Here is a 24,546-nt window from a genome sequence, read left to right as displayed (position 1 = left end):
GGCGTCTACTGTATTGGAAGGCAGTTGGGTTAAAAGATTGTCGATTTTATTTTGGAAAAATTGGGCCAGTTCTTCAGCTTTGGATTGTGCCATGTCGCTGGGGATTTCTCGCGGTATGGTTTGCGTGAGGCTGGATACATAAGCGAAGAGGGCTTTAGCATCAAATACCAGGTTGTGAATCTTAGATGCAAAATAATCTTTTTTTGATTTTGAGGTGAGGGCTTTGTACTGGTATAGTGTAGATTTGTATGATGAGATGGTGATGTCACTAGGAGTTTTACGCCAAGTCGCTTCTTTCTTTCTTAAGCTTTGTTTTAGTTTTCTGAGTTCATTGGTGAACCAAGGTTGTCTGTTGGAGGCATTGGTGTGAGATTTTTTTATAGATGAAGGGCAGAGCTTGTTAGCTATATTTTCTGTTATATTGTTCCAGGAACGAATGGCAGTGTTCGGGTCGGTGAGATCTAATAGAGGGAGCTGTGACTCCATCTGGATGTTAAGATCATCTGGGGAGCATCGCCTCCTGTATTGGAATGAAGGTGAAGGAATATTAGGGGTGTTGGTCTCTTTCAAGGCGAAAGAGGTAGAGATGAGAGTGTGGTCCGACCATGGTACTTTTTTGATCTTCACATTGGATGTAGTCGTAATGCCTTTGTTGCTGAAAATCAAGTCCAGAGTGTGACCCGCTTTGTGAGTGGGTTCGTTGACTAATTGTTGGAATCCCATTGCTGATAGGGCTGTGAGGAGGGTTACGCAACTATTAGATGGTGAAGGGTTGTCTATGTGAAGATTGAAGTCTCCTAAGATGATTGCTGGAGAATCCAGGTCAATGAGTGTAGTGGTGATTTCGAGGATTGGGGAGACGTCTGCTTCTAGGAGCCCTGGGGGGGCGTAGACGAGAAGGATTTGAAGATGTTGTGATGTGAAGAAGCCGACTTCCAGTTTTGTGTTTGAAGTGAATGGGTGTTGGGTGAAATTGAGGCTTTTTTTGGTGGCTAGAAGGATGCCACCTCCTCTTTTTTTCAGTCTCGTGAGAGAGAAGAAGTCGTAGGTCGGCGTAGGGAGTTGGTTTATTAAGGCTGTATCTGAGGGCTTGAGCCATGTTTCAGTTACAGCGCAAATATCTGGTTTGGCGTCGGTGAGATAATCATTGAAGATTAGGGATTTTTTTGTTAGGGATTGTGCATTGAAAAGTGAGAGTGAAAAAAGGGTGAGGCCTAAAAGCTGGGTGATTGGTGCAATCAGAATAGGGGTGAGGGTTTTTAAGTTATTGTGAATGGCTTGTCTGGTGGATGGTCTTTTTGGTAGGAGGCGGTGTTGTAAAGTTGGTATTGGAAGAGCTGGAGACATGATGGATGGTTGGCTGACTGTCATGGAGGGTAGATGGGGGGCCGATGGGGGCCGGCTGGGGTGAGGGGATAATTAGTTATTTGGTTAGGGCTCTGGCTGAACGCTGGTTAGTTGCTTGCTGGAAGAGATCCGGAAGAGCGCTGGAAGGTTGTTTGCTGGATGAGCGCTGGAAGGTTGTTTGCTGGGTGAGCGCTGGAAGGTTGTTTGCTGGGTGAGCGCTAGCCGGTAGAGAGAAGGATGAGTGCTGGAGCGGTGCTAGTGAAGTACTGCTCGGGGATAGCGAGGGACGAACCGAAGGGGCGAAACAAAGGGGCAGGCCCCTTTGTCGCGCTCCTTCGTGCGCGCGACGCCCGGCGCGCGACGCCAAGGAGAGTGGTCGTTTAAAATACCCCGCCGGTCGGTCGCGCCTCTGACGTCACCGCCGCGACGATTTGGCTCCGGGCGTTTCCAATTAGTGTAATGGCGGTTCTGGGCGAGGGATCGCGGCTCGGGTCGAGGCCGGCAGGAAGCGAGGGCTCGCAGCCCTGGTCGAGGAGCTCGGATGTTGCGGCCTTCCAGGTAAGAGAACTGCTGCAGAGAGAGGGCCGGCGATCGGCGCGGGAGCCCGAACGGGGTGAGCGGAACAAGAGGCCTTACCCCGATGGGCTTCAGCGCCGACCGCGCAGGCCAAGTTCACCGCGGCGGCGGTTTAAATACCCCGCCGGTCGGTCGCGCCTCTGACGTCACCGCCGCGACGATTTGGCTCCGGGCGTTTCCAATTAGTATAATGGCGGTTCTGGGCGAGGGATCGCGGCTCGGGTCGAGGCCGGCAGGAAGCGAGGGCTCGCAGCCCTGGTCGAGGAGCTCGGATGTTGCGGCCTTCCAGGTAAGAGAACTGCTGCAGAGAGAGGGCCGGCGATCGGCGCGGGAGCCCGAACGGGGTGAGCGGAACAAGAGGCCTTACCCCGACGGGCTTCAGCGCCGACCGCGCAGGCCAAGTTCACCGCTGGACCCCGGAGGAAGCAAAGGACTTGGTAGGAGAGAGCGGTGGTTTAAATACCCCGCCGGTCGGTCGCGCCTCTGACGTCACCGCCGCGACGATTTGGCTCCGGGCGTTTCCAATTAGTGTAATGGCGGTTCTGGGCGAGGGATCGCGGCTCGGGTCGAGGCCGGCAGGAAGCGAGGGCTCGCAGCCCTGGTCGAGGAGCTCGGATGTTGCGGCCTTCCAGGTAAGAGAACTGCTGCAGAGAGAGGGCCGGCGATCGGCGCGGGAGCCCGAACGGGGTGAGCGGAACAAGAGGCCTCACCCCGACGGGCTTCAGCGCCGACCGCGCAGGCCAAGTTCACCGCGGCGGCGGTTTTAAATACCCCGCCGGTCGGTCGCGCCTCTGACGTCACCGCCGCGACGATTTGGCTCCGGGCGTTTCCAATTAGTATAATGGCGGTTCTGGGCGAGGGATCGCGGCTCGGGTCGAGGCCGGCAGGAAGCGAGGGCTCGCAGCCCTGGTCGAGGAGCTCGGATGTTGCGGCCTTCCAGGTAAGAGAACTGCTGCAGAGAGAGGGCCGGCGATCGGCGCGGGAGCCCGAACGGGGTGAGCGGAACAAGAGGCCTTACTCCGACGGGCTTCAGCGCCGACCGCGCAGGCCAAGTTCACCGCTGGACCCCATATTGAAAAGTAAGGGTCCCAATACAGATCCCTGAGGCACTCCACTGCCCACTCCCTTCCACTGAGAAAATTGTCCATTTAATCCTACTCTGTTTCCTGTATTTTAGCCAGTTTGTAATCCACGAAAGGCCATCACCACCTATACCATGACTTTTTACTTTTCCTAGAAGCCTCTCATGAGGAACTTTATCAAATGCCTTCTGAAAATCCAAGTACACTACATCTACCGGTTCACCTTTATCCACATGTTTATTAACTCCTTCAAAAAAGTGAAGCAGATTTGTGAGGCAAAACTTGTCTTGGGTAAAGCCATGCTGACTTTGTTCCATTAAACCATATCTTTCTATATGTTCTGTGATTTTGATGCTTAGAACACTTTCCACTATTTTTCCTGGCACTGAAGTCAGGCTAACCGGTCTGTAGTTTCCTGGATCGCCCCTGGAGCCCTTTTTAAATATTGGGGTTATATTAGCTATCCTCCAGTCTTCAGGTACAATGGATGATTTTAATGATAGGTTACAAATTTTTACTAATAGGTCTGAAATTTCATTTTTAGTTCCTTCAGAACCCTGGGTGTATACCATCCGTTCCAGGTGATTTACTACTCTTCAGTTTATCAATCAGACCTTCCACATCTTCCAGGTTCACCGTGATTTGGTTCAGTCCATCTGACCACCCCAGAATCTCAGCCTTGATTCTCCTACCTGGCAATGACATTTGATTTTTACAGCAGGCTTTCCCTTCATTGGCTTATAAAATTCGATCAGGTGCTGCTTTGGAAACATATTTTTGCCTCTGTATTAATTTATCTCCATTTGACTCCAGATGTCTATGCACACATGTGCCGTGTCAAAATAGAGGCATTTAGTGGAAGAAAATGATATTAAAAAAATATCAGTTTATTTCCCATTCTTTGATCAAAACAAAATGGTTCTTATGGGTCAGATACCACAGCATTGTTTTGTTTTGTTTTTTGTTTGTTTTTTTATAATCTGCACATTTATCTGTTTTCATGTTTGTGCTACTTTCAAATATGTAGCCAAGCTTTGTCTTAATTTTAACTCTATACAGGGATGTGAATAACTTGGGCTGTGCTCTGTGTCTTCCCTTCCCACTTCTCCCCCTCCCTTAACCTTTTTCTGAGTGGAGAGTAGAAGGAGGAAACTAAAACAGTTGTTTTGGAAATATTTTCATAATTAGCAAGGACAGAAACTGAGCAATAATTCTTGATTATTTACCAGAAAAGGAGCAAACTGACAGGGCACCTGATGGCAGAACTACCTACATGCAAATGCTTTATTTAAATGTCTGATCCCAAATCTTGGTGGAACTATGAATGATGTCTATTAAAAAATAAGGAATAAAGGGTAGATTTATAAAAAATACGCGCGCGCCTCCATGTGCGTGTGCTACCCAGCATACGCACATGGATGCGGGATTTTATAACATTCACACGCTGGCATGCGCATGTTATAAAATCCAGGCCGGCATACATGGGGGGGGGGGGCGAGATTTGGCCAGATTACACGCGGCAATGAGATCAGGCCTCTGCCAGTTCCCTCCCAGTCCGCTCCAATTAAAGAATGGACTGGGAGGGAACTTTCCTTCCCCCCCCCACCTACTCTCCCTCCCTCTTCCCCTCTCCTCCCCGACCTCTTTGAAGGCCCTACCTTTAGTAGATTTCTTTATTTCTGAACTTACACCAGCTCCTGAGCTGACATAAGTTGCACATGCCTGCAGAATGGCAAATGGCCACTTTATCGGTGACCTCCAGCTCCGCCCCGCCCTGCCCCCTGGATCACCCCTCCCCACCTCCCAGGACCGCCCCTTGATAGAGGCCTGGCTCTTGTGCGAGTAACAGGGCTTACAAGTGTGGCTGGGCCTCTTCTAAAATGCGCTTAGTGAGCGCAAGGCCCAACCATGCCCATAACCCTGTTTTTTACGTATGGGGGGGGGGGGGGGGTGTGGTGTGTTAAAAATCAGGCCTTAAGGTTTTAATGATTGGGAATACTAAGGGATTTCTTTAGTTCTTGTCTGAAGATATTACTAGATAAAAGTGATAAGAATTAAAAACAAGATATATATTCCAGTATATAGTCACAATGCCTTCTTGGAAATGCATGGATGTCCAACAATTATTTGTTTCAAGTTGTAAATGCAAATGTATTCTGATGGGCCTTGAACTGGGGGTTCCTGAGACAAAAGAAGCAGTGTTTTGCTTTTGAGCCACTGTTAAGTTTACTTTTGAGTGGTCAGGAGGTTTTGCACAAAATCTGAGGCAAGACTTGTAACCCCACCCCCCGAGGAACCTCAGGTTCACAAAAGGGATTTCTGTTGAGCCAGGCAGGAGAACCTAGCAAGAGATCCACAGTGTTGTTATTTAAGTGAACACCTGAACTGGATTTGCATGAGTAATGTGAACTAGGGATGTATATTAATTTCAAACAAATGCCAAAAATGCAATGAATGAAGCCATTTCAGTTTTCTCCAAATGGAATGAACCAAAAATAACCTTCTATAAAAATACCTAAAATTTTTCAGGTAGTTTCGTATTTGTGTCATTTTGAAAAAAACAGGACTCCTGCAACCCTGGCAGGGCATCCCCAGACCCATGTAATCCCCATTCCCAGGCCAAAATACTAATCCAGTCTGGCCAGAGTCTGCTCAGCTGGGACTGGAGTCCTCTCATTTGTTTAAAGGTGCCAGGACCAGATAGCTCCCACACCAGCTCCCGTTTACCTCCTTCCCAGATCCTCATTCAAAACGGGCAGGAGCTATGTCCTCTCGTTCCCACCCAGGTACTGGTGCTTTAAAAATGGTATTGTCTGCCTGGAGGATGGCACTGAAGTGACATCACTTTGGCACCTTCCTCCATTGTAACTGGCACCATTTTGATGTACAGCCGTAAAATGTCATTGACATTGTCTTTTTTATTTTAAACAAATGCACATGCCTACTGAATACTGATGTCTGGCTAAAATTTAGCAGGATAAGATGCTGAATGTACCAACACATTTTATTTAGATGGATAACTTTAAGTTATACTTCTAAATGGCTTTTGAGTATTGACCTCTTAGCATTTATCCTGGTTGGTGGCACAAGATGGAATGTGTGTATGTGTGAGAAAGAGCCTGTAAGAAGGGATGTATGTGTGTGTGTGTGTGTGTGTGTGTGCATATATATATGTGTGTGTGTGTGTTAGAGAGAGAGAGAGACAGAGGGAGTCTATGTGAGAGGCACTGTTGAGAGAGGGGTCAAACTCTGGGAGTAGAGATAGAGTGGAAGGGGTTAAGCATAGAGAAGAAGGAAAGAGATAGTGGAAGGTGAAGGAGTTGGGGCTTGAGAGGGCAAAGTGAAAGGAAACTGGCCAGGGGAGTAGGGAGAGAAGGTGGAAGAGACACTCTTACAATTAACTTCTAGGGAAATTCTGCTCACGATATTTAAAACTCTGCATCTTTAATTAATAACATTTTTCTGTATTATATTTTAAATTAATTACTTAAATCTGTCATGTTTATTGTGTTATTTTGACCAATATGCAGAATTTTGCAGAATTTAACATTTTCATGTGCATGATTTTAAATTTTTGTGTGAAGAATTCCCCCCGGAGTAATATTGTATTGTCTTTCTCTAACAAGCTTTCTCAAGGCTAAACTGAAGATTATATTTCTAGTCCCAGAGCTCAAAAGCATATAGATTAACACATCTGCGCTTGGGTGAATTCTATGGATTTAGTTTTGAGAACTGTAACATTCTCCTAATGGCAAAATAAAGACACAGTGCTGTTGAGTAATACAGATTATTTGAAGCTAACTATAATATGGAACGTTGTATGTGCGGCTCATAAAACTTTGATTAGAATGCAGGAATCCATTTCAAATGTTACTTGGATAACCTCGTTCATCCAGCTCTTGGCAGTCGGCTTTGCTTTCCTGGGGCCATGATTTCAATGCTGTTTGCTCAGCAAACTTTATTCAACAATTGTTTTTGACAATCTTGAATTCACAAATTAAAATTACAAATAGAGTACATTTGCAATGAAAAGCCAGAGGGGTTATTTTTCCTTTCAGGCCTGTCAGACACCTTTTTGTTGTATATGCAATTTGTTTAAACATATATTGATTCATCACTTCTATTAAAAAAATTAAAGAGCTGAGTGACGGATGAATCAGATGTATCCCTCTATAGGTTGTGAGAATAACTTGAAAGGCAAGTGCTAGGCATGAAGAAAGAGATGCTTTTCTGGCACCCTGCAGTAGCCTTCTCCATGAATTATTCAAATCAGTGGCCCTACTGAATCAAAGATAACCTAACACAGAATGTTCTGAAATACTTTTTAAAAACTCAGGACAAACAGGAACTCTCTGCAGTGTATGAATGGGAACATTTAAAATTGATGTTGAATGTTGCAAAAGAAAAGAGTTACAACAGACTAAAAGCACATTATAAGGTTATCAAAAAAGGTTCTGTGATTGACTAAGAGGCAGGAAATAAGCCACTTGGACACTGTTGTGTCTGTGGACCCTTGGGCCGAGGTGAGATTGACGTTACCTGCAGGAAGGAGCCCTGCAGGATCTCACCATCGGCAGGCAGACCCAGACAGAGCAGACCCCTGTCAAGACCTTTACCTATACCAGCCCACATTCCCCTAGGGTTGAGCCTTTATGTGCCAGGGCCGGCAGGACTTAGGTGGGGTCTCTGGCTGCTGATGGCAGAAGAATAGGTCTGAAGTTAGATAGGGTTGTAGGCAGGCGGCAGTCGGGAGTATCCGTGGTCCAGGCAGTGGTCAGAGGCGGGCAGCAGTCAGGCATATCCGAGGTTCAACAGAGCCAGGTATCCATCCAAAGGAGATCAAGGGGGACAGAGAGACTGGGACAGACAGGCAAAGGTAGGAACAGCAGGCAGCATGGAAGGAAGACAGAAGATAACTTGCAGACAGCTGTATGAGAACTGAAGACTAGCAGGATGAGGACTGAAGACAAGCTGGATGAAGACTTGAAAGCTAGATGCAACATGCACTACTGGAAAGTAGCTGGACCTGTTGGTGATGCGAGTTGCTTTTGGGGAGCTGCCTTTGCATAGGGCTGTGCTGATGATGTCATCTTTAGGGGCTGCGGGGACTTTCCCGACATGGTCCCTTTAAATGCCAGGAGGTGCTGTGTGCACACGCCTAGGGGGAGGGGAGGCGTGGTGCTTACTGTCGGCGGCGTCCTGCTAGCAGCGTCCTGCCGTGACGAAGAGCTGCGCCAAGCCGCATGGCTGACTGGAGGCGTTCACCTCATTGAGAAGAGACTAAGTCAGCCCGACCAGGGGAGATGAGTGTGGCATTTCTCAGGGGTAGCCTGAGACACATAGGATAGACAACAATAATCTTGTATCATTATTTAATTTCAGTTAGTTTAATGATGTCCTAATCACCTTATTAAAAAAAAGTCAAATCTGCCCAAGGCAGTGCACAAACCTAAAATAATTATGAGGTTAATTTTCAAAATATTTCTGCACATAAAATATGCATATACATGTGTAATAGGAAGTACATGCATATTGCTATTTTAGAAACTTCATGAGAGTACATGTACTTTTGGTGTCAAGCGTAAATGTTAACAGGGAAAAATAGGGGCACTTTAGGGGCATTCTGGAGTGGGCTTAAGAAGTGAGGGAGCAAGTTGCTATTTTATAAGCACTGGTTGTGCACACATTACCAAAATTGCACATTTACACCGAATAAACTCACAGAAGTAAAATTGCACTTGGCTTTTCTCTGCAGTTTTTGGATGGGAGGGTTGGGTTAAATGGTGTGATAGGAGGGTAGGCAGGGTGAATTGGTGGAGGTGTCGGCAAACTGCTGACTAAAAGTATGCGCACAAGTAAGTATTTTCATAAGCAGAGTACATGCATGCTTTATAAAATATCTGCCTCCGTGTGTAACCCTAAGTTATTACATATATTTTACAAATGTTATACACACAGGGGTAGATTTTATAAATCTGCGCACATGCGTACTTTTGTTCGCGCATCAGGCGCGAACATGAGTACGTGGGATTTCAATAGATACGCGCGTAGCCGCGTGTATCTATTAAAATCCGTGGTCGGCGCGCGCAAGGCTACCCAAAATTGGCAGCCTGCGCTCGCCGAGCCATGCAGCCTGCCTCTGTTCCCTCCGTTTCGGAGCGGCCTCGGAGGGAACTTTCCTTCCACCTTCCACCTTCCCTTCCCCTACCTAACCCACCCCCCGGCCCTATCTAAACCCCCCCTACCTTTGTCGGCAAAGTTATGCCTGCTGGAAGCAGGCATAACATTGCACGCGCCAGGCCGGCTGCCGTGCTCCATGTTCCGGTCCGGGGGCTGGTCCGGAGGCCGCCGCCACGCCCCCAGCATGCCCAGGGCCGAAACCACGCCCGCGGCGCCGCCCCCGAAACACCGCGTCACTCGCGACACGCCCCCGAAATGCCATGTCACTCCAGGCACACCCCGACACGCCCCGACACGCCCCCCAACACGCCCCTCCATGCAAGCCCCGGGACTTACACGGGTCCCGGGGCTTGCACACGCCGCCAAACCTATGCAAAATAGGCTCGGCGCGTGCAGGGGGGGTTTGGGGTAGGTTTTCGGGGGGTACGCGCGTATCTTACACGCTTACCCCTTTTAAAATCTACCCCATAAAATATATGCATGTATTTTTACAAAATGGGTAACGTATGCATTATTCTGCATAACAAATATGAGTGTATACTGAAACATACCTGCATTCTTTTGGGATGGAGATAAACTGTGTGACTCCTTCTACCCAGTTTACTAAATACCCACCCCAAACAATTGTTTGGGGTGGGTATTTAGTAAATCAACTGTTATCTTGTTACAATGTAAAAATAGGGCAGTTCCGGCTCTATTCAACCTGTTATCTGGAAACCGATGTGATATCTCGATCGAATGTCGGTATACAAAAGAAATAAATAATAATAATAATAATAATAATATTGGAGGTGGTGGGATATAAATAAGATTTTATAAATGAATACTGCTGTAACTTTAGGCATATTGATTTATATGCACATGTACTGTTTTACACAGACTATTGACAATTACCATCCCTAAAATCAAAACAATGAACAGTTTAATTCTCAGTCATACAGCATGATTGTAATAGACATGTCACCCATCGGATGGACATAATCACAATTATAAAGACAAAAACAACCATCAAACCAGAAGGTGTTTGATAAAGTTCCTCATGAGAGGCTTCTAGGAAAAGTAAAATGTCATGGTATAGTTGGCGATGTCCTTTTGTGGATTACAAACTGGCTAAAAGACAGGAATCAGAGAGTAGGATTAAATGGACAATTTTCTCAGTGGAAGGGAGCGGGCAGTGGAGTGCCTCAGGGATCTGTATTGGGACCCTTACTTTTCAATATATTTATAAATGATCTGGAAAGAAATACGACGAGTGAAGTAATCAAATTTGCAGATGATACAAAATTGTTCAGAGTAGTTAAATCACAAGCAAATTGTGATAAATTGCAGGAAGACCTTCTGAGACTGGAACATTGGGCATCGAAATGGCAGATGAAATTTAATGTGGATAAGTGCAAGGTGATGCATATAGGGAAAAATAACCCATGCTATAGTTACACAATGTTAGGTTCCATATTAGGTGCTACCACCCAAGAAAGAGATCTAGGCGTCATAGTGGACAACACATTGAAATTGTCGGTTCAGTGTGCTGCGGCAGTCAAAAAAAGCAAACAGAATGTTGGGAATTATTAGGAAGGGAATGGTGAATAAAACGGAAAATGTCATAATGCCTCTGTATCACTCCATGGTGAGACCCCACCTTGAATACTGTGTACAATTCTGGTCGCCGCATCTCAAAAAAGATATAATTGTGATGGAGAAGGTACAGAGAAGGGTGACCAAAATGATAAGGGGAATGGAACAGCTCCCCTATGAGGGAAGACTAAAGAGGTTAGGACTTTTCAGCTTGGAGAAGAGACGGCTGAGGAAGGATATGATAGAGGTTCTTAAAATCATGAGAGGTCTAGAACGGGTAGATGTGAATCGGTTATTTAGTCTTTCAGATAATAGAAAGACTAGGGGGCACTTCATGAAGTTAGCATGTGGCACATTTAAAACTAATTGGAAAAAGTTCTTCTTCACTCAATGCACAATTAACTCTGGAATTTGTTGCCAGAGGACATGGTTAGTTCAGTTAGTATAGCTGTGTTTAAAAAAGGATTGGATAAGTTCTTGGAGGAGAAGACCATTTCCTGCTATTAATTAAGTTGACTTAGAAAATAGCCACTGCTATTACTAGCAACAGTAACATGAAATAGACTTAGTTTTTGGGTACTTGCCAGGTTCTTATGGCCTGGATTGGCCACTGTTGGAAACAGGATGCTGGGCTTGATGGACCCTTGGTCTGACCCAGTATGGCATGTTCTTATATTCTTATGTAACAAAGGGGGTCATTTATCAAAGGCTTATCGCTCACGATATGTATATTGCATGCGATAAGCCTCTATCGCATGCGAAAAAGCACTTTTCGCATGCGATGGAATGCAAGTTAGGGGGAGGGGAGGAGTCGGGGCAGAGAGGGGCAGAGTTGGCGGTGTCTTCACTGCCGGCAATAATGTTACTAACATTATCGTTGGCAATAGCGCGCCAAATAGCACCACTTTTCACGGTGGCGCTATTCGGTGCAAAAGCCAGGAGCCGGCGCACCGCCGTGGTGCGAAGGCTTCGGGCTTTCGCAGGCCCACCCCACCTTCACCCCCCCGACCCCCGTTTTTGCTGGATTCATCATTCATCTGCGAAGAATGATGAATCCAGGCCAAAGTTTGGTGACATCAATTGGATAAACGGTGGTAAATACAATATAAAGTTACCCAAGGCTGTTTTTTTGTATTTAGCAATTTCATAAATACAGCTTTTCCTGTGGTACAGATTGTAAAACGTTATCGGCAAATTTTAAAACAAGCACATGGATGCCCATACACTTGCGTATGGGCAGTCAACCAAACATGCTGGAATTTTAAATCATGCCTGAATTATGCAAATATGATTTAAAATACAGTTACTGCACATAGGTATGCTCTTAATTTTAAGTGGTTATTGAGTAAACATAAAGTGCATATCTTCCTTAAGGATTTGTCAGCTTCAACATGCTCAGGGACGCGGATTTTAAAACATGCTCACATGAAGTCCATTCCCAGTTTTACGCATTAGTCTACTAGTTTGCCCAGGCTTTCTCAATGTCATTCGGACCCCTCTGGATATGATAGAGGTCTTTAAACATACATAGAAACATAGAAACATAGAAATGATAGCAGAAGAAGACCAAACGGCCCATCCAGTCTGCCCAGCAAGCTTTCACTTATTTTCTTCATACTTAGCTGTTACTCTTGGCCCTTATAAATAACTTTTTGGTTCTATTTACCTTCCACCCCCGCCATCGATATAGATAGCAATGCTGGTGCTGCATCTAAGTGAAATATCTAGCTAATTGTTTAGGGGTAGTAACCGCCATAATAAGCAAGCTACTCCCACGCTTGTTTACCCAGCCCATGCAATTCAGTCCTTGTTGGTTGTTGTCTGAATATAGATCCTCTTTTCTTCATCCCCCCTGCCGTTGAAGCAGTGAGCTGCGCTGGATATGTATTCCAAGTGAAGTATCAGGCTTAATTGATTCTGGGTAGTAACTGCCGTAACAAGCAAGCTACTCCCCTGCTTTTTTGTGGATGCAAATCCTTTTTTCCACATTTCCTCTTGCCGTTGAAGCATAGAGCAATGTTGGTGTCGCATTAACCGTGTGTATGTTTATTGAATAAGGATATTAATCTCCAGGTAGTAGCCATCATTCCCGCAAGCCACCCACATACCTCTTCTCTTCATTCACAACCTCTAGACTTTATGGATCCACAGTGTTTATCCCACTCCCCTTTGAAATCCTTCACAGTTTTGGTCTTCACCATTTCCTCCGGAAGGGCATTCCAGGCATCCACCACCCTCTCCATGAAGAAATACTTCCTGACATTGGTTCTGAGTCTTCCTCCCTGGAGCTTCAAATCATGACCCCTGGTTCTGCTGATTTTTTTCCAACGGAAAAGGTTTGTCATTGTCTTTGGATCATTAAAACCTTTCAAGTATCTGAAAGTCTGTATCATATCAGCTCTGTTCCTCCTTTCCTCCAGGTTGTACATATTTAGATTCTTTAATCTCTCCTCATAAGTCATTTGATGAAGACCATCCACCTTTTTGGTCGCCCTTCTCTGGACCGCCTCCATCTTGTCTCTGTCTTTTTGGAGATACGGTCTCCAGAACTGAACATAGTATTCCAGGTAAGGCCTCACCAAGGACTTGAACAAGGGGATAATCACTTCCCTTTTCTTACTTGATATTCCTCTCTCTATGCAGCCCAGCATTATTCTGGCTTTAGCTATCGCCTTGTCACATTGTTTCGCCAACTTCAGATCATTAGACACTATCACCCCAAGGTCTCTCTCCTGCTTCGTGTACATCAGCCCTTCTCCCCTCATTGAATACAGTTCATTCAGATTTCCTCTCCCCATATGCATGACTCTGCACTTCTTGGCATTGAATGTCAGCTGCCATATCTTCGACCACGCTTCCAGCTTCCTTAAATCCTGTCTCATTCTCTCCACTCCTTCCGGCGTGTCCACTCTGTTGCAAATCTTAGTGTAATCCGCAAAAAGACAAATCTTATCTTCTATCCCGTCCGCAATGTTGCTCACAAAGATATTGAACAGGACCTGTCCCAGCACCGATCCTTATGATACACCGCTTAAAACCGCTCTCTCTTCAGAGAGAGCTCCATTTACCATCACACGTTGTCTTCTGTCCGTCAACCAGTTTGCAATCCAGGCCACCACCTCAGCATTCACTCCTAAGCTTCTCATTTTATTCACCAGTCTCCTGTGCGGGACTGTATCAAAAGCTTTGCTGAAATCCAAGTAGATGACATCGAGCACTCTTCCTTGATCCAATTCTTTGGTTACCCAGTCAAAAAAGTCAATCAGATCATGAGAGGTCTTGAACAAGTAGATGTGAATTGGTTATTTACACTTTCGGATAATAGAAGGACTAGGGGGCATTCCATGAAGTTAGCAAGTAACACATTTAAGACTAATCAGAGAAAATTCTTTTTCACTCAACGCACAATTAAGCTCTGGAATTTGTTGCCAGAGGATGTGGTTAGTGCAGTTAGTATAGCTGGGTTTAAAAAAGGTTTGGATAAGTTCTTGGAGGAGAAGGCCATTAACTGCTATTAATCAAGCTGAATGAGGGAGGGCCTCTGCTATTACTGGCATCCGTAGCACGGGATCTTCTTGGTGTTTGGGTACTTGCCAGGTTCTTGTGGCCTGGTTTGGCCTCTGTTGGAAACAGGATGCTGGGCTTGATGGACCCTTGGTCTGACCCAGCATGGCAATTTCTTATGTTCTTATGTTCTGAACTCCCCCAAGTTCATCTGGGTGCAGACCCTGCATGTTAGGCCTAAAAAGAGATTTCTGCAGACTTATACCTTGTCAGGAGCAGCAGTAAATATATGTGGCTAATAGCCTACCACGCTCTGCAGTGGCTGATTTTAAAATACGGCTTTACATGTGTAAATTTATGCCCCACCCCTTTTCCACACCCCTTTTTTTTAGCTCACACACATGCATATCTGTACATAATTAGTAATGGTGGGAAGAAGAAAGAAATTCATTTAGTTTTTAGTTTCATTTTAGGAGGTTGGTTTTCCATGAATTTCATTTCATCTAATGTTTATTTTGTTTATTTCATTAAGATAATGACATAAACCTTACAACAAAAACAAAACAAAAAAAGAAACAAGGCCGCCTGAGGACTCCCATGCCCGCCACCCATCCCTCCCACCTAAAACATGCCAGGGCCAGGATCATGGCCTGGCCCCACCTACCCGGTACTAGGGGATTCGACACTGGGACCTAGGTCCAGGTTGAACCCTGGACCTTACATAGGGCCTAGACCAAGGTTGCAGTGACCTATTGCAGCTTAGTCCTATGCAAGGCTGAGGCTTCAACCTTGACCTAAGCGTTAGGACAGTGATGGGTAAACTACGGCTTGCAGGCCGAATCTGGTCCTTAAAGGGTTTTATTCCGGCCTGTCTATCACTTGGGGGCACTCCATAATGTGTGGCCTGCTGATGCTCCAACCTGCCTGCTCCCCTGCTATCTAGGAGAGAAATTATTCCTCAGCGCTGGTGAGGTTCCCCCCCCCCCCCCCACCCTCGCCAGCAAGGAGAGAACCCGTTCGTCAACACTGGTGGGGATCCCATCCCTTGCCAGCAAGGAGTGACCTCATTCATCAGCGCTGGTGGAGATCCCACACCCCCCACCAGCAAGGAGAGATCCCATCTATCGGCGCTGGTGGGGTTCCAGCGAGAAGAGACAGCAATGCGGCAACCCTCCGGCAGGGCAGAAAAAGAAGAAAAAAGTCACAGCAGTAGCGCCTGCTGGAGCCCAGGCCAACAGGGCCAAAAACAAAGAAAAAAGACGTGGAAAGCTCAGACTGGCGGGGGCCGAAGGAGGAGAAGGGAGACGCAGCAGCAGAGCCCGCCGGAGAAAAAAAGAGACCGGGCAATGGGCCGCTGCTTAAACCCAGGCCAGCTGGGCTGAAGAATGAGCAAAGGTATAATTGTGTGTTTAGGAGCATTCTTGTGAGTTTGCCTGTAAGAAAGAGATTGGTAGTTTGCTTGTGTGTGTGCCTGTGAGACAGAGATTGATAGCCTGCTTGTGTGTGTTCCTCTGTGAAAGAAGGAGAGAGATTGGCAGCAGCCTGCTTGTGTGTGCATGTCTGAGAGGAAGAGAGAGATTGGGAGCTTGCTTGTATGTGTGCCTGTGAGAGATTGATAGCCTACTTATGTTTGTGCCTTTGAGAGAGGGAGAGAGATTTGAATCCTGCTTGTGTGTATGTGCCTGTGAGAGAGAGAGAGAGATTGAGAGCCTGCTTGTGTGTGTGTGCCTGTGAGAGAGAGAGAGAGAGAGAGAGAGATTGGGAGCCTGCTTGTGTGTGTGTGCCTGTGAGAACCAGAGAGAGACAGCGAGAGATTGGGAGCCTGCTTGTGTGTGTGTGCCTGTGAGAGAGAGAGAGATATTGGGAGCCTGCTTGTGTATGTGTGTGCCTGTTTGAGAGAGAGAGAGATTGGGAGTCTGCTTGTGTGTGTGTGTGTGTGTGTGTGTGTACCTGTGAGAGACAGAGAGAGAGAGAGAGATTGGGAGCCTGCTTGCGTGTGTGTGTGTGTGTGTGTGCCTGAGAAGAGAGAGAGAGAGAGAGATTGGGAACCTGCTTGTGTGTGTGTGCTGTGAGAGAGAAAGAGATTGGGAGCCTGCTTGTGTATATGTGTGCCTGTAAGAGAGAGAGAGAGAGATTGGGAGCCTGCTTGTGTGTGTGTGTGTGTGTGTGTGTGTGTGTGCCTGAGAAGAGAGAGAGAGAGAGATTGGGAACCTGCTTGTGTGTGTGTGCTGTGAGAGAGAAAGAGATTGGGAGCCTGCTTGTGTGCCTGTGAGAGAGAGAGAGAGAGATTGGGTGCCTGCTTGTGTGTGTGTGTGTGTGTGTATGTGTGCCTGTGAGAGACAGAGAGAGATTGGGAGCCTGCTTCCATATGTTTGCCTGTGAAAGAGAGAGAGATTGGGAGCCTGCTTGTGTATGTGTGTGCACCTGTGAAAGGGAGACAGAGAGAGATTGGGAGCCTGCTTATATGGGTGCCTGTGAAAGTGTCTTCAATCTCAGGCTGACTGGAAATGAAAAGTTTCCAGGTATGGAAGGGAGGGGGGGATTAATTTTATCCTTATTAGTTTTAATTATTAGGTGTTTGATATGTTTGCTCTTTTGAAATATTTGATAGATTTTGGGGGAAAGATTAAAGTTTATTTTATCCGTATTCTTCTTAATTATTAGTTGGTGTTTTATTTGTCATCTGTTTTGAAATATGCTTTTCATTAGTATGGTTTCCTCACTGTTGTGATTGATTTATATTTCTTGACTTTGTTTTTTGAGGAATGGTGATATTTCTATTTTTGATTTATAGCACTGCATTTGAGTCTGGCTTTTAGTGGTTTCCAGTCCAGTTTTTTATCTGCACCTTACTATTTATACTTATGGCATGCATTTATGACTGAGGTTAGGTGGTCTTTTAACTGGGAAAATGCCTTGTACCTGTTGGGGGTTAAGGTTTTTCTGTTTTTGGTAGAAGCTGGGGATCCATGATTGAATGGGCTCCTTTGGAGCTAAAAATGATGGCGCTTAAGCCTGCTGGTTAATAAATCGGCTGCAGCAACCTGCCCTGCCACACCCTTCCTGCCCTGTCACGCCCTGCCCCACACCACCTTTTGGCCATTGTGCTCAATAACTTGTAATATGGCCCCAGCACAAAAAGGTTTGGCCACCCCTGCATTAGGATCCAGGCTTCGAGGCCTGGTTCCAAGGCCCAGGCTAAAGCCTCAGCCTTGAGTAGGCCTAGGGCACAGTAGGTGACCACAACCTCGGCCTAGGCCCTAAGCAAGGCCCAAACCCAGGCATGATGCTGGTGCCTGATCTGAAGGCTGTATCCTGATGCCTGCGCTTTGGCCTAGGCCCAAGGCCGCAGCCCAGTCCAGAGGATGTGGTTAGTGCAGTTAGTATAGCTGTGTTTAAAAAAGGATTGGATAAGTTCTTGGAGGAGAAGTCCATTACCTGCTATTAAGTTCACTTAGAGAATAGCCACTGCCATTAGCAATGGTTACATGGAATAGACTTAGTTTTTGGGTACTTGCCAGGTTCTTATGGCCTGGATTGGCCACTGTTGGAAACAGGATGCTGGGCTTGATGGACCCTTGGTCTGACCCAGTATGGCATTTTCGTATGTTCTTATGTTTTTATGGTGTCATTGCCTTGGTCCAGACCCAGGCCTGATGCCGGAGCCTGGCCCGGAGACCATTGCCCAATGTTTAGGCCTCGGTCAGGTCAGGACCAGGCCTGGAGCCCAGGCTTCGGAGGTCTTCTTTGTAAGTATTCTTTTTTGAAATGGTGGTGACACACCGCAGTTAATTAATTCTGGTGCATCCTCCCCAGCAGAGGGTGCCATTTTGATGTATAACAGTACAGCAAACTGCCTTACATCAAAATGGCACCTTCTGCTGTGAAGGATGCACAGGAATTAACTCCGGCACATCCCCAAGTGAACACCACCATATGAAGAAGGAAGATCTATGAAGAGGATATCTGAGGCCCGGACTTTGGGCCAGGACATGGGCCTGACTCTGGGCCCAGGCCCAGGCATCAAGATTTGGCCTCCAGGCCAAGCTTGAGTCCAGGTCGAGGCCCTGGGACAGGAACTGGCCTCTTAGTTGGGCCTCAGCATAGGTCTGGGCCAAGGCCCTGGCATTGGGATCTGGTCTCTGAGTAATACGTGAATTATTTCTTCACAGATTGGGTGGTGGAGGCTTGAAACAATTTTCCTGTAGAGGTAGTGGGAAGGGCCAAAACTAGAATTTTAATTCAAGAAGACATGGACCAAACAGAAGGGATCCTGAATGGTGGAAAACTCTAATGAAACTGAAGATTAAATATATTCTTCATCATTGCAGCAAGTAGGGGAAGTGAGCAGACTAAATGGGCTTGACGGTCCTTATTTGCTGTCAGCTTTTATATTTCTGACTCACCTTCATAGTCGCTTATATAGAAACAGAGATTATTATGGCAGGTGGCGACTTGCTAAAATGAAATTTATTGTACAACTGTGGAAAAGGAAGCATGTCTACCATGAAAATGCCAAAAGAAAAGAGTCTGCCTTGGAAATAGTTTGTAACTTTAAAAAGGGCAGTGATTATGGAATTACACAAGGTCAAAGTCTTGGACTGGGTCCCTCTTTCAAGCTACTGTAGTAGTGCCATATTAGACTTTTCTGATTTTAAGTGAAAACTAATGACATGACTTTACTTTTGCTTTATGTAGAAGTGTTTGAAAACACATCTGCTTGAATATGACTTGTATGCCAGGTGCTTTGACATTTAGAGGGATGGTTTTTTTCATTTCCATTAAGTATTGTATTTTAAGTGGCAATTAATGTTGCTAGCTGGTGACTCTAGAGATTTGTGGCAATGTAATAATTCTATTAAAAAAATGAATTAAACAAAATAAAAAGCCTGTGGAATTATGAAAGTGATTTGTGAAATTAAGCTAACTTGACACAGTTTTCCTCTTGTTCATGGCATGTCCATTCGGACTACTGCAGGATAAGCCACATGGCTGCAAGAAAAGCCATGCCATTTTCTTAACAGAAAGACATGAAATTTCATTGAGGGAAATGTTTCACAATCAGTGCTAGGCCAAGGCAGAGAAAGGCAACATAAGCAAAACAAATAATTGTATTCTGTATAGCTGCCATTGGTGGTACAAGCTCAGCAATACCAAATTTAATATGCAGTAGTGCCTTACAGCACCTATATAGTACTATATATTGATTTAAGCCTGCTTGGTGCTTCCCTGAACAAGACACCTCATTCCAGGTACTAAGTATGGATGTGGTAATAATGAGCTGTCCCATTGTGGAGAGGTCATGGTGTTTTCATCTTCATGGAGGACATAATTGAAAACTTATAGTGGCAGATTCTTTACTGCAAGTCAAAAGTTAAATGCACAAAGAAGATCAGCAAAAGGGACATCAAAGGGCTGGGCAAAAGTAAAGTTGCATTCTGAGCACAGAAAATGACAATTGCAATGTTTTATGGCCGTAACGCATACAGGTGTAAAACAAAATAGTGCCGCTCTCAGGTCCAGCCCTTGCCACTGTGCACTGCAGCATTTGCTGGCAGGGCAGAAGCAACTGGGAATCACTCCTGCCCCTTTCTACATTGAAAAAAACTGCAGGGAAGGAGTAAGTGGGGGCAGGGTAATCCCCAGTTCAGCTCCAGGTAGAGACAGAGAAGTAAGGGCAGGCTCTGTTTGCTTTTTTTTTTTTACCTAACCAAACATATCTGAAAATGTTTGCATATTTTAGAGTAAGTCACTTTTCAGTTCATTCCTTGGTAATGAACCAAAAATTGTCTCTTTTTTTTTATTATGAAATGTGCATTCATTTCAAATGCATGTGCATCCCTGGTGCAGGCTACTCCAGCCTTCTTGGAAGCCTAATGCGGTTGCACTACTGATAAGAAGAACATAAGAAATGCTATGCTGGGTTAGACCAATGGTTCATTGTCTCCAACAGGGGACAGTCCACTTTGATTGGAAGTACCCAGCAATCCCTATATGATGTTTGATGTTGCTCTTCCCGAGAATTTAGAGATGGAGCTCCCCAAAAATTAAGATGTGATGTTAAGGTTTTAATTATGGTTGCTCTGTGCCAGTTACTCCAGCCTTCTTAGAAGACTAAAGCAATCAACCACTCTCTGCCCAAATGCATCTGTTTTCCTTTATTAGGTCCTCCAGTCCACACACATCACCTGCTGAAGGGTTTTGCTGTAGAAATGCCCACCCGACAAAATGATCTTGCTATAAATGCTTCCTTCCTTCAGTTTTACAGTTGCATCAGAAGACGGAGCCTGTGTGGTCCCATAAGCTTATATACTACAACATCATTTTTATTGGCTGATGAAAGTTAGAACAACATACAAAGATTCTGTTTTTTTCTCAGACTAATAGTGTTACTATGTAGAGCCCTTTCCATAAACTACCACTTTTTACAAATGTTTCACAAACAGCAGAAGGTGGTTTTTTAAGGCCTTTGAAAGAGTATTTAGGAAACATTTCAAATTTTAAAAAAATTATCAGCGACTGGATTAACCAGAAATATGTGAGCAGAGTGTACTTCTATATAGACAGATACATTGATTTGAATATTATATAAATCCACAGAACAAATGTAACAAAGATGGTGGATTTGTCAGTTGTTTACTAAATGTAGTGTGTTATTCACTGCAAACCTTAAAGAATATTCTAGCTTCAACCAGAAAGCCGCAGGCTTGTTTTGAATCCTTGTCTCCTCCTCCGTGACAATTTTTGGGTTGTGTTCTTTGGAAACAGCAGGATTCTGCCCAGGCAGTGGGGTGCACAACCCTAAACCAAAGAGATGCTGGAAATCCTTCAGACTTTCTATTCATGGTGTTCCATACACAACATTTTGTTATTATTTTAGTCAAGTTAATGGAAATGAAATTTTTTTGATCCTTTCAGTTCTGTCTTATCTGGTGTTCCTCATTGAAGTATTAGAAGAATGCAAGTTTAAGTGTCAATCATAATCCTAAATGTTTGGGACATCAGATCCAAAGAGAAGACTTGTTCCGTTCTTCTTTTATGACTGATATTACAGAGTGTGAGGTTTTTATTCTTTTGTTTTGCAATGTAACAAATATTTCCTACCATCATTTAGCTCTGGCAAACATGCACATTCTCTTCATCCAGTGCCAAAGGGCACATGACAGACCGTAGAAAACGTTATCCCCAAGGAAACTGGGAAGCTCTGGCTTCCTGCTCGCAGCCAGCAATGCAGTCTGACAGTCCCAAAATCTTGGATTTGTTCCTGTAACGACACAGAAATTAAAAGGGTCTGTTTGCCCTAGAACTCTGTGTCCTGGAAACATCATCAAAAATTGCAGAACCTCTTGAGTTTCTTCTGCCAAAGTTTCAGATGTGAAATTTCAAAATCTTTCAATCCCAGTGAACATTAGAACTAAACTAGGTAAAAATTTTGGCAAATTCATGCTAAACTAAATATTCCTTGATTTGGATTTGGTATAGTGGGTCAGAGACTAACAGGGATTCAAGGATCTGGACCAAGTCCCAGACCAAGACCAGTATATATATATATATATATATATATATATATATATATATAGTGAACCCTATGTTCACTACATCCTGGGAGTTAGTTCAGCTAGTTAGTGTAGGATGGTTTGGTAGGGGAGGTTCCATTCAAATATAGCCCCTCCTTCTGTGGGTCTGGAATGGCCGTCTCCCCAGTGGGTTTTTATAGCAGTGCCCTGGCTAAAGTTTGGGAGGCAGTCCCTTTTGCTTTCCATGAGTTCAGGAGATAGTTAGGAGTTTAGATTCAGTTATTTTTCAGGCCCAGTCAGAGAAGCTAGGCAAGTCCTGCTCCAAGGGCTCCAGGGGCAATCCGGGAAACTACAAACCAGTTAGCCTGCCTTCAGTGCCAGGAAAAATAGTGGAAAGTGTTCTAAAGATCAGAATCACAGAACATATAGAAAGACATGGTTTAGTGGAACAAAGTCAGCATGGCTTTACCCAAGGCAAGTTTTGCCTCACAAATCTGCTTCACTTTTTTGAAGGGGTTAATAAATATTTGGATAAAGGTGAACCGGTAGATGTAGTGTATTTGGATTTGCAGAAGGCATTTGACAAAGTTCCTCATGAGAGGCTTCTAAGAAAAGTAAAAAGTCATGGGATAGGTGGCGATGTCCCTTCGTGGATTACAAACTGGCTAAAAGACAGGAAACAGAGAGTAGGATTAAATGGACAATTTTCTCAGTGGAAAAGGGTAAACAGTGGAGTGCCTCAAGGATCTGTACTGGGACCTGTGCTTTTCAATACATTTATAAATGATCTGGAAAGGAATATGATGAATGAGGTAATCAAATTTGCAGATGATTCAAAATTATTCAGAGTAGTTAAATCACAAGCAGATTGTGATAAATTGCAGGAGGACCTTGTGAGACTGGAAAATTTGGCATCTAAATGGCAGATGAAATTTAATGTGGATAAGTGCAAGGTGATGCATATAGGGAAAAATAACTAATGCTGAGTTACATGATGTTAGGTTCCTTCCATATTAGAGCTACCAGCCAGAAAAGAAACCTAGGCATCTGTTGCATTCGTACCTATTCTCACCCTCGCTCCACCCTCTCTACCTTTGTGGCGATTCCCTTCGGCTCTCACGGACAGATGCTGCCGCGGCTTCTCCATGCCTCTTCGCGCCAGAATCCCCGGGCTGGTTTGATGCTACAGATCCAACATGTTCCTGATGACATAAGGGCATGCGCGTGCGCTCCATACTTTGTACCAGCAAGGGCGCGAACCTCAGGGGCATCCCCCGTAGTGACATCATCCGTTTCCAATTTAAAAGGTCTTTGTTTTGCTACTACAAACTGAGTTAGCAAGGAACTCCATTGGGTCTTGCTTCTGCGGTCCACGCTACTTGCAACTGCGATCCGAGTGAGCAAGGGGAAAACTTTCTCCGCTGCTCGGTCTCTACAAACTTACCTAGGGGTAACCGCTCCTCGGGGGCCTGGCTCTCTCTCTTCTTGATTTCAGATTGCTAAGACGGGATCCAGTACTCGCTTCTCGAGGGCCTTCATCCCTGAATACTCAGAAGACTCCTCACTGCCTGGAAGCGATCGCAGACGTGAACACTGTGAGTTCTATTGCAGATAGGAATCAGTACTCGCTCTACGAGGGCCTATGTTCCTAATCTCTGAAGACACCCTTCTGTCTAAGACGTTATCGCAGGTACGGAGATCGTAAGTTATTGTTGCAGATTACAGATAGGAACCGGTTCTCGCTCCACGAGGGCCCATGTTCTTAAAACCCTTTACAGACTGTCTTCCATTCCAGAAGCCATTCCATACGCAGCTATTGTGAGTTCTTATTACAGACTACCTATAGGAACCTGTGCTCACCTACGGCTCCTGTTCCTGAATGTACTGAAAACTCTCTGTTGCATAAGAGGCCATTACAGATAACTATAATTGTGAGTGTACCATCTTCTACTGGTTATGTATCCAGCATACCCTGTCTACTCACTACCTATAGTCTCTCTCTACAGCACAGCAACCCAGAGATCATAATTCCAGTATCTGAGGGACTTCAGCCCTGCTGGGCACATCAACTCACTACTGCCACCTCTGGTGGTTCAACTTCCAGTCTAATAAAGAATTATCTGTGTTTGTCTTATGCTCCAGCCTTGCCGGTGGTTCCTCTCAGGATCTCCTCCTGGGGGTGCTGTCATCTACCATCGGCCCAGGGATTCACCATTTCTACTTAATGTTTATTCTTACACTACTAGAGCAGGTATCGTACAGACTGTCACTCTGTGGGAGCCAACTCCACATCAGATCACTAACTACGCCTATGGAGTATTACATATTGCTAGCTCCTCTCCTTGGGGAAACATCATTCTACAGAAGACTAACTCCGCCTCCCTGGCGGTCACATCACTAACAGATTGTTATCCTTCTATTCTCAAGGAGTAATTTACAATAGATTACTATCCCTCCTGGCGGGGTTATCTATAACAGATGATAGCTCTTCTCTCTACAAGAGTTTTCAGCAGCCAGATCGATACAAGATTGTTAACTCCTCCCCTTTGGGGAGTAGATCCTTAACAGCTCGCTAACTCCTCCCTCCTGACGGGGTGAGTGACATCAGATTGCTAGCGCCGCCCTTCAGGCGGGGAGATCAATAACAGTTTGCTAACCCCTTAGCAGTTTCCATAATAGATTACTAACTCCTCCATCTTGAGGAGAGATTAGTAAGAGATTGCTACTCCCTAGCAGATTGGTAACAGATTGCTAACTCCTTAGCA

This window comes from Rhinatrema bivittatum, chromosome 4 (assembly GCF_901001135.1).
Source record: "Rhinatrema bivittatum chromosome 4, aRhiBiv1.1, whole genome shotgun sequence".
Classification (NCBI taxonomy): domain Eukaryota; kingdom Metazoa; phylum Chordata; class Amphibia; order Gymnophiona; family Rhinatrematidae; genus Rhinatrema; species Rhinatrema bivittatum.
Note: the sequence above shows the minus strand (reverse complement) of the source record.